The 9,917-nt window shown below is 42.1% G+C and overlaps 1 non-coding gene across 1 annotated transcript; it reads left to right on the top strand.

The window, feature by feature from the left end:
• Positions 1 to 1,410: 1,410 nt before the first annotated feature.
• Positions 1,411 to 1,517, top strand: LOC142855239 (U6 spliceosomal RNA). Its single transcript, XR_012911494.1, has one exon. It is a non-coding gene; the product is annotated as a U6 spliceosomal RNA (small nuclear RNA).
• The last annotated feature ends 8,400 nt before the right edge of the window (positions 1,518 to 9,917 follow it).

Here is a 9,917-nt window from a genome sequence, read left to right as displayed (position 1 = left end):
TAGGTTTGGTTTTTTTATTGTGTCCCATAATTCCTGAATGTTTTGTGATGAGAATTTGTTGGCTTTGCAGTTTTCTTTGATCAGTGCGTTTATTTTCTCTATGGTGTCCTCAGAATCTGAGATTCTTTCTTCTATTTCTTGTATTCTATTGATTATGCTTGTTTCTGTAGGCTCTGCTCGTTGACCTAGATTTTCCATATCCAGCTGGTCCTCAGTTTGTGTTTTCTTCCTTGCTTCCATTTCAGTTTTCAATTCTTGAACTGTTTCCATTATCGGTTTGGTCGTTCTTGGTTTCCCAGGGTATTATGTATGTATTTACTCATTTCTTCAAATTTTTGGTTATACTTCTCATCCATTTCTATAAGGGCATTTTTCACATGTTGTTTAAGGGACTCTATTGCTTTCATAAAGTCAATTTTTTCCACTTCTTCTGTGTTAGGGTGTTGAAGACCTTCTGTTGTAAGATCATTGGGTTCTGGTGTTTTCATGCTGTTTTTCAGATTATTTGATTAATTCTTGCCTTAGCACCTGCCCATCTCCTCCTATCGATGCTATCTACGGGGTCTGTTAAAACTGGTTCAGGTTTCCCTGCTGGCCAGGGGCTCCTCTTACAAAATGCCCTAGCTCTGTTTCCTGGTTCCTGCCGGGGTGGGGGTGGGGTGGGGGGTGGGGGAGGGGTGGGGGGGTGTTAAGATCCCTCTCACCCCTCAGAAGGGTCTTCAGGAATAGGACCCGGCTCCGCCTTTGCCAGGGACCTCCCCAACCAAAGGCTTACCTCTTTGATTTGATTGTAGTGGGGCCATCTGCTCTCAGTGTTGCACGCGGTCCCTGCAGCCTGCTTCTGCTGCCACGAAGTTTCCCACCGCCTGCTGCCGCTCTGGTCCCCGCCGGTTCCAGCCGGTCCCAGCCGGTCCCCGCCGGCTGCGGAGGGCGTCCTCCGGCCGCCTCTGCAGTCCGGATTCTAGCCGTCTTGCTGTTTCTTTTCTTTATATTTCAGGGCAGTTTGGTGGCTAGAATACTCTTTGCCTGAGGGCAATAGTAGATTTAATTTAGGCACCAGCATTGAATTACTAGTAGAAGCTATATGGAGATTAGTGTTGTCAAATGTTCTTTTCAGAGGGAAAGACTGCCTGGTTTTACCTTGTGTGCGTTCTGATTCAGAAATGGAGCCCCGCCCTTGTATATAACAACATTTAAGAAGTAGTTCCAGGGCTGGAGAGATGGCTCAGAGGTTAAGAGCGTTGCCCGCTCTTCCAAAGGTCCTGAGTTCAATTCCTAGCAACCACATGGTGGCTCACAACCATCTGTAATGGGATCTTGTGCCCTCTTCTGGCCTGCAGGCATACACATAGACAGAATATTGTATACATAATAAATAAATAAATATTTTAAAAAAAAGAAGTAGTTCCAGTCCTCGCTTCGGCAGCCCATATACTAAACTTGGAATGATACAGAGAAGATTAGCATGGCCCCTGCACAAAGAAAAAATAGGAAAAAAAGAAGTAGTTCCAATGTTTCACAATACAAAATAATACAATTTTCAGGGTCCAGTAAGTTCATTCCACTGAAGGCTAAATAATTTTCCAAGGCTCTCCATAACCATACAGAGCATTGCTTTGTACTCTTTATTTCTTGTTCATCTAGACAGTCTCCAAGGCAGATTTCATTGCTCTCCTCATCTCCTTTTTACAAATGAGGAGGCAAAGCATCAGGAGGTTGGATATTTTGCATAATGACACAATAAATGGTGGAACTTGGCTTTGAAACCTAGCCCTGAAGTCCATCCTTTGGCTTCCGTTGCAAGCAGGAACATATGTAACATAGGCCTTTCGTTACCCCCGGGGCAAATTTAACCATCCTTCAAAATAAAGAAATCTGAGAAAATTTGATTTAGAATTTTCAGAGAATTAATTTTACAAGGACCCACATCCCTGTTCAAATAGGCACCTCTTCCTGATGTCTTAGCTTGCCTCAGCAGTGAACTTGAGAACCTCTCAGACTGGATTGATCCCACTTCCTGCAGAGTTCAAGGCTGGACAGAGGTATTTATGGGATCCTCCAGTGGTTGCAGGATGAGATAGGGACTCGGAGCCTCCGTCCCCACTTCAACAGGCATGGTCATATTTTATTCACTTAAATACCAGGATTCTAAATAGGACTTACTTCCAACGAGTGTCTGCCTTTACAAAATCTTCTAAATATCTTTCCCAAATCTTTCAAAAATTCTGACCCAGAGAAATAAATGGGCAAGAACTTTTGGGGTAACTCTTATTAAATATTATTTCTGGCCAGGGAACTGTTGGTGTGAGTTTGGCAGCCCACCACATAAAATTAGTCTTACAGTTAATAAACAACATGTGAGTCAAACATTCATGGATCACCTGTGTCACAGAGAGAAGCAACATGAAACAAAGTCTAGGGCACTCAATGTGAATCAAAATAATCATCAAGAGGTGTTCAGTGGCTCAGTCCCTGAAGTTTAGAAACTTACATGTCAAAATAGAAGGTGTCAGGTGTCTTCATAAGCACTTGCTTTCTTATTATTGTTTTTGTCAAAAGCATATATATATAAATATATATGTATATTATATCAGTTATATCTGGTTTCAGTGGCTTTTGTGGTGACAGAGTTTTCAGTTGAAGAGCAAAGGTCTTTCCATATCAACACATGTTCTGATCACAGTTATCTGCAAATCTCCTGCTGTCGGCCTGCTTTTCATCAGACTCAAACACATGCCAACACCGATCTGGCAAACAGGGCGGCAAAGATTCTGCTGGGCCAAGCTTTAGGTCTGTACACCTCAGCATCTGCTAGGCTCATCTGTGTACTTCCTTGTGTGTTCTGGACTAACACACAACTCTGGGGACATTTTGCAAAACCCTCATCTCTCTCATCTACCAAGCCTCGACATTTCATCGAGTTCCCCATACGCCCTGGCAGTATCTGATCACCTTGGCCTATCGTAAGCGTAGTTGGTTTAGTCAGAATTTATCCAACTTCCCCATCTTTCCTCTCAGTAATTTTCCATTCCCTGACCCTTGCTCCACTTCCTCCCACTGGTCTGTGCTATACATGAAGTTGAACCCACTAATTTTCTGTCCTCCACTGCAAAATACTGTCATGTGCCTATGGTGATGGCTTTGAAAATATTCCCATTTCCTATTTAACAAATTTTACTTTGTGGCTGGGGAGATAGCACAGAACTTAAGAGCACTGGCTGCCCTTGGAGAGGATTTGAGTTTGACATCCTGCATGGGGTCTGACGTTCTCCTCTAACCTCTGTGGACACTGTACACAGGTGGTACACAGATGCAGGCAAAACACATAAAACGAAAATAAAATGAAATATATTAAATTATTCCTTACCTTTATTTGCTGTATGTGTATGGACATGCGCATGCCACTGTGGCCGTGTGGAGGCCAGAGGACAGCTGTCAGCTCCCTTCTGTCTTTCACCGTGTGTTCTGTGGGTTGAACTCAGTTTGTCAGACTTGACGGCAGGAATGTTTTTTCAGTTTAGCCATCTTGCCAGCCCTTCAATTAAACATTAATACATACCCAGTCTCCATGAGATTATTTTTAAAATGGGGAATAATTGAAAAGTAGGCGGCAATCAATGTGTGGGAAGAGTTCTGCTTAGATTTACATTTAAGAACGTTGCCTTTTCCCAGAACCAACTTGTGGAAATGCAGGTCCTTGGGCCACCCAGGATCTTGGATTAGACTTTAGGATTGAGTCTAATGCCACATCTGTTGTCAAGAAGCAACCATGGTGAATAAAATATGTTGCAGTTTTCAACTTCTTCCTGTTCTTGTTTCACCAAATTGGTGCTAATTGGCTTCATTTAATTCGCTCAACAATCACCTCTGTTCTTGTGTTGGGACAAAGCTTTGTTTTGGGTTTGTTTTGAGATGCAGTCTTACTAGGTCACTAGTCAAGGCTGGCCTTGAGCTTCATGTACGACATGCGTGTCTATCACCATACTGAGCTAATGTGTTTTTGAGACAAGGTCTTGCTACACATGCTGGGTTCTATCACTTTATTCTCCTGCCTCTGTCTTCAGAGCATTGGGATTAAAGGCATGCTCCACCATGCATGGCTACCAGCAATTCTTTCATTTTGTTTTGTTTTGTTAAGGCAGGGTCTCGTTCTGTAGTCCAGGCAGGACCTTGGATTCATGGTGGCCTGACTGCCAAGCATTCTTTTAGGGGCTCAAACCAGCTGCTTCAGAGAGAGAGAGAGAGAGAGAGAGAGAGAGAGAGAGAGAGAGAGAGAGAGAGAGAAAGAGACGCGAGCTGGGGTCTTCAGAGTGAGAAATTATCAGGCAGTGCTGGCCAACGTGGCAGAAGGCCTTCCTTCCTGAGCAGATCGAGTGTCTCAGTGATGATAAACAAGAAGTAGGTGCCAAGATTTCTGGAGCAACAAGAAGGTCAGCTTAGTTGGAGCAGAGTCACAGGGAATAAGGCCACACAGCATCTTAGAGACTCTGTATTTTCAAGGGTTCTGTTTTCATTTTCCATGTGTAAGGCATGTTTGTGTGTCCACATGTGAGGCCAGAGGTTGCAGTCAGGTATCTTCCTTGACTTCCTTTCATTTTATCTCACTGAGTCAAATCTCTCACCCAGAACTTGCCAATTTGCAAGTTCAACTCAACTAACTACAGCTTGCCCAGGCTAATCACCTATCTCTGCTACCTGAGTGCTGGGATTGCAGGGAGACCGCCATTTTCACCTGGCGTTTATGTGGGCTGAGATCAGAGCTCAGTCCTCCTACTTAGGTGGAGGACTTCACTCCCCAGCCCACAATGTTTGATTTTTAAATATTGTACTGATTTGACCAAAAGTCTGAAACTTTCTGGAATTTTTAAATAGGCTTTTGTGTTAAGAATAGAATAGAAAAGAGAGAAAATAAAGTTGTTGGCTAGAAGGTTGGGTTTTTCTTCATAATCACTTCATTATCTATTTTGGAATACACATGCCCTTATAAGGTTAAAATATAAGATTAATATATAGGGATATTTGTTATGATTAATTTTTCCAATTAATAATGATTTATCATGTAGTACATATGGTGGGGCCAGCAGGAAATATTTTTCAACAACAGGTCTGTCATTTTCTATCAATAGAAAATATTAATTAGAATCATGTTTGCTTTTTCTATTTCCACATCTGATCTTATTTCCTAAATAAAACCTCCTTGTGATTAATTATCCCAGAAGAAAATGGTATTTCACAAAGATGTGAATTCTCCTAAAAGAGATTTACAACATTTAGCAATTGTTTGTTTGCTGAAAGGGAAGACCCTCCTTGAGTGTAAACCTAGGGTCACAAGATTTCAATCAGGAACAGCTTTGGATAAGAAAAAAAAATCATTATTTTCTCTTTTTTTTCATCTATAGAAACCCAGCTTTCATGCCTGTCCTATTCTGCAGAAAAGCCTTAAATCACACTGCACTGTTGGGATTTTCCTAGGATGACATTGAGGGCAACATGTTGCGATCACACTGAATGCGTCTTATTTTTGTAACCAACGCCTGGAAGAGTTCAACAGTATTTCTCCAGGAGCTGACAAGCAGGCTGTTGCTATGCATGCCGTTGGTAAGGGGCTTGGTGTATTTTTAGACTTGCAGAGCGCCCTTACAGAATGCTTCCACAAATACATCCTAACTCAAGGTTGAAAGCCTGTGATGGTGCTGAAGATGTCCCATTGGTGGGAGCTTGGGAGAACAACCACCCACCTCCCAGAGGTCTAGCAGTGGCCTGAGCTAACGAATGTCTTCAGTAGTCCCAGGGATTCCTTTGTTTGTGCGTGCTCCTATAGGAAGGAGAAGAGTCAAGCATGGTATAGTGAACCATCTTTAGTTTCTGCTTTTCTTCCAAACACTTTACCCCTGGCCTTAGGTGCTATAACATAAACCGAAGAATCCTAACTCATTGTTTTGACATTGGATTTGAGTATGAGTTTATTCTCATTGCATCTATAGATGGAAGTTGAGTCTATTTCATTAACTCTTCCCTCCTATTCTCAAAGTCCTCTAACATTTATTTTCTGCCTACAGTTAGCCAAGCTTGTTTGTTTAACTCAAAAAGGAATGTTCAAAGTGTAGAGGAACATCTCTGTAAACGTAGGGCAGATGGAATGTAACCAAGGAGGCTTACTTTAGATTAAGCTCAGACTTAAAAACAAAACCCTACACTGGGCAGTTGAGGAAGAGGAAGGGCATAATTGAAGGGATCCTTCACGTTTTGAAGTGAGAAACTAGGGTTTTGGTCATCAGACTAGACTGCACCCGCTGAGGAGGCTGTGAGAGATTGGTTGGTACTGGTCCAGGACTCCCAAGACCAAGTTCTCAGCACAAAGAAGTGTTATTTGCCTCAAAGAGACAGCGGGTAGGGGATAAGAGACAAAGACAGGAGGTAGAGGACCAGAGGGAAGGGGAAGGGAATAAGATGGAGGGGGAAGGGGTAGTTGTCCTGACGTAAGAAAAGGACTGGCTGTGAGTAGAAAGGAGACAGAAATGGCCCACAGGAACATGGCAGTTTATAAAAATAAAAGGGGAAACCCTGTGTTAGGATGAGGTGTTTAGTTTTAATTGGGCATGTTAATTAGGTGAGTCAAAGGGGCTCTTGATTGCTGGATTCAATACTTTGATAGTTGGACCTTGGCAGTCAGCCTCAGGAGGAGCAAGAGGACAAACAAGGGACCAGACCTTGGTGGCTTTAGGAATACAATCTAATGAGTTCTAGCAATGCAGAGGATGGGAGAGAAGGGCAGGGCCAGAGCCATGCCTACCACATCGAGCTGGCCGGGGTCCCTTCAGAGGCCGTGGTGAAAAGTGCATGAGCTGTGTAGACTTACCTGTATTTTTTTTCACCCTAATGTTTTGCTTTATTTTTCTTTATTTTTATCTTTCTTACTTTACTTTTGTTTTAAGTTTCTGAAACGTGCTCAGGAACTTCAACTGCTGAGGATATAACTATTGGCTTGGTCGCTTGGTGTTTCTTTATCTCCACAGTCTCTGGGCTCCTTCACGTCTCTCTCTCCATTGGTGCTCCCTTGTTAACCAGCAGTCTCCAGGCTGGGGATCTTAGGAGATGGAACTTCTGTCCCTTCTTCCTGAGAGCTGTTCTGCTGCTCTCTGCACATCACTATAATATTTTTTTACAGTGTTTGTTGCTTTTTTCCCTGTATTATCTTTACTTTCATGTTTATCATTTAAACTCCCACGGAAGTTGGATTTCGCCTTCACCACTGTACTGAAATTCTCTTGGAGTAATCTGGTCTCATCTTTCTTGACTTCTTCTTGTCTTCGACACTGACCACTTTTTCTGTAAAATTCCCTTGTCTTCTGATAATTTTTCTTTGGATGCTCTGTCTCACTCCCCATTAACATACTGTTAAACAGCCTTGGTAGTATACCCCAAATGTCCCTGTTTCTCAGCCCCCTTCATATTCTTTCTTTGGTTGATTAAATCCATTGCCACGATTTCAACTCTGATGTGCTGGTTAATATATTAATAATTCTTCAACCTGGCAGCTGAGCTGGGCTCGGTCAGGTACGAGCTGCTTGCACGGATTGTACTCAGTTGTGTTCGCTTGTATATCTTCACTCTGACCGGTTCTCCTCTGCCCTTCTTGGTTTTAATGCTAGAAATGTCCAATTACCCCAAGGTGAAAGACACCAACATTTCTATGGGGTTCTCTCTTTTATTGTGACTAATAACTGATCATCAAAAGTTACTCTTTATTAATATAAGTGCTTTTTATAAGTCTTGAAATCTTTCATAAGTTCAGATGACCAAAAATGAAAATTAGCAAGTCAAGAGCTGTTTTCAATGCCAGGCTCAGCACAAGTTCAAAACCAAGAGGTAAAGAAGGAAAGCAGCAAGAGACCTGGGCCCTGGCAGATTTGCTGAGTGTTTCATCATATGGAAAAGGGGGAAAAAAACAAAACCCAAAGCAAACAAACAAAAATACACCCTCCAGGATCTTTTCATATGCATTTCTGATATCCTTACAATATAAATTTGCAGATGAAATATGAAGCTGCTTGAGAAAGATGTCTAATTGCCTCTTTTGTTTTAAATTGGGGGATGGGGGTGGAGAAGGCAAAACAAAAACAAGAAAAAAATAAGAAAACCCGCCCCGCAATCTAATCCAACAGCATGTGTATCTCGGTCAGCAGGGGGCGCACCATTCCTTTACTCTGTGTTGATTTCACCTAGGCAACAAGTCTCCTTTACTAATGACTACGTCCTAGCAACAAGGAAAAAAAAATAACGAAAAGATCGATGCATTTTCTCCCTCGTGGCTGCTGTTTTTTCCAGTATAATTGAAATATGTCCGTAGGAAGGGGTCCCTGGCTGTCTTTTTGTAGTTTCTGCCAATCTGTCCTGTCGCTTTCTAATGAGGGGAAGAGGGTGGGGCGTGTTTTAATCATAGTGTTAAAAGTGGTCGTGGAGGCTGGCGCTCAGCGTTGGTCAGGATTTAGGTAGCACCCTTCTGACACAGAAACAAAGACTCCGATTGCTATTAAACGAAACAACAACAACAACAAAACAAAAAAAACAAAAACAAAAAAAACCCCAGCTGGTCAATACAGTAAGGGAAAACAGCCAGACTGGATTGTTGTCTGCGATGACCTTTTGTTTGAATTGGTTCAAGGAGCTCGAAATGGGAACGCGGTGTTTTCAGACGCAGAGGGAAGGGCCGTGGGTGTCTGGGTGGAAGGGAGAAGAGGCCCTACTCTTATCTGGATTCTCCTTTGATTCTGAAGAAAACATTTTACTGTATGTTCTGCTCAGTTCTTCCTACACTCCTTATTTTTATAAAGAGGAAGAGACACAATGAATGTGAAAATCAAGCCAGGAAATATCTGCATAGCAATTCATATGAGGGACCTAGCTTGGCTCGTAAATAAATATAGGCTATACTTGCACAGTGAGAATATATGTATACACATGTACACATACAGCTACATAGACATGTTTAGCTGGGCTAGGGCTGTTACACAGAAAAACCCTGTCTCAAAAAAATAAGATATGTTTCTATCTACTTAGCAAGCATATATGTGTATATATCTAGATATAAACCCAAAATATAGGAGGCACAAAAATGAAGATAATTCCTTTTCCAAGTATTATGCTTTTAGAATAATTGCTCCTCTCTCTCACTGGGAATAATAATAGCTCTCAGGCAGAAATAGTAAAGGATTTTATAAAACTTCGCTTCCTAAAACTCTTATTTTATGAAGAGAAATTTATGTCATTTATTGCACAAGCACATTTTCATGAAGAAAGAATTAGAGATGATGCCTCAAGAAAATCTTCTAAGACACACTCATCCCTATCCAATAATATCTCTGATGAAATGCCATGCCAAAGCACTCAGCCTGCTCCACCATTAGACCCTGCATGAACATGCTAGGAGAAAACGGAATCTAGTTTAGCACCAAGAAATCCTACATCTCCACCGCTAAATCTGTGAAATGGCTGGCTTTTCCCTCCTACATCTCTGTTTGTTTCTAAATGACAGCAAATAATTTAACATGCGACAGTAGGGGCTTTAATTTAAAAGCAGCAACAAGAAAATCAAAGGACAGCAATGGGCCAGGTTTGACTGCTAGCGTATATGCTTCCATTTCAGAGTGTGTTTAAATCTCTGAGCAGTGGACTCAGAGCTTCAGCTGACATGCTAATGAAGCCAAAGCAAGACATTTAAGTCCCGTGAGGCTCCGCTGTTACTGTTGCTGCAGATACACTGCTGATCCTGATTATCTTACAAATTGTCGCTGTTCAGATCTGAGACCCAGGCAGTAAGAATGTCAGCTGAGAAAGCTAAAACAGCATCCGTCAAGTCGGCTGGCCTACTTTGGAGCATGTCTATATCATCCTTGGGAAACGCGGAAGGCTTATGC

The sequence above is a fragment of the Microtus pennsylvanicus genome, chromosome 7 (genome assembly GCF_037038515.1).
Source record: "Microtus pennsylvanicus isolate mMicPen1 chromosome 7, mMicPen1.hap1, whole genome shotgun sequence".
NCBI lineage: Eukaryota > Metazoa > Chordata > Mammalia > Rodentia > Cricetidae > Microtus > Microtus pennsylvanicus.
The sequence above is the reverse complement of the archived record's forward strand: the minus strand, read 5'-3'. Positions and strand labels throughout refer to the sequence as shown.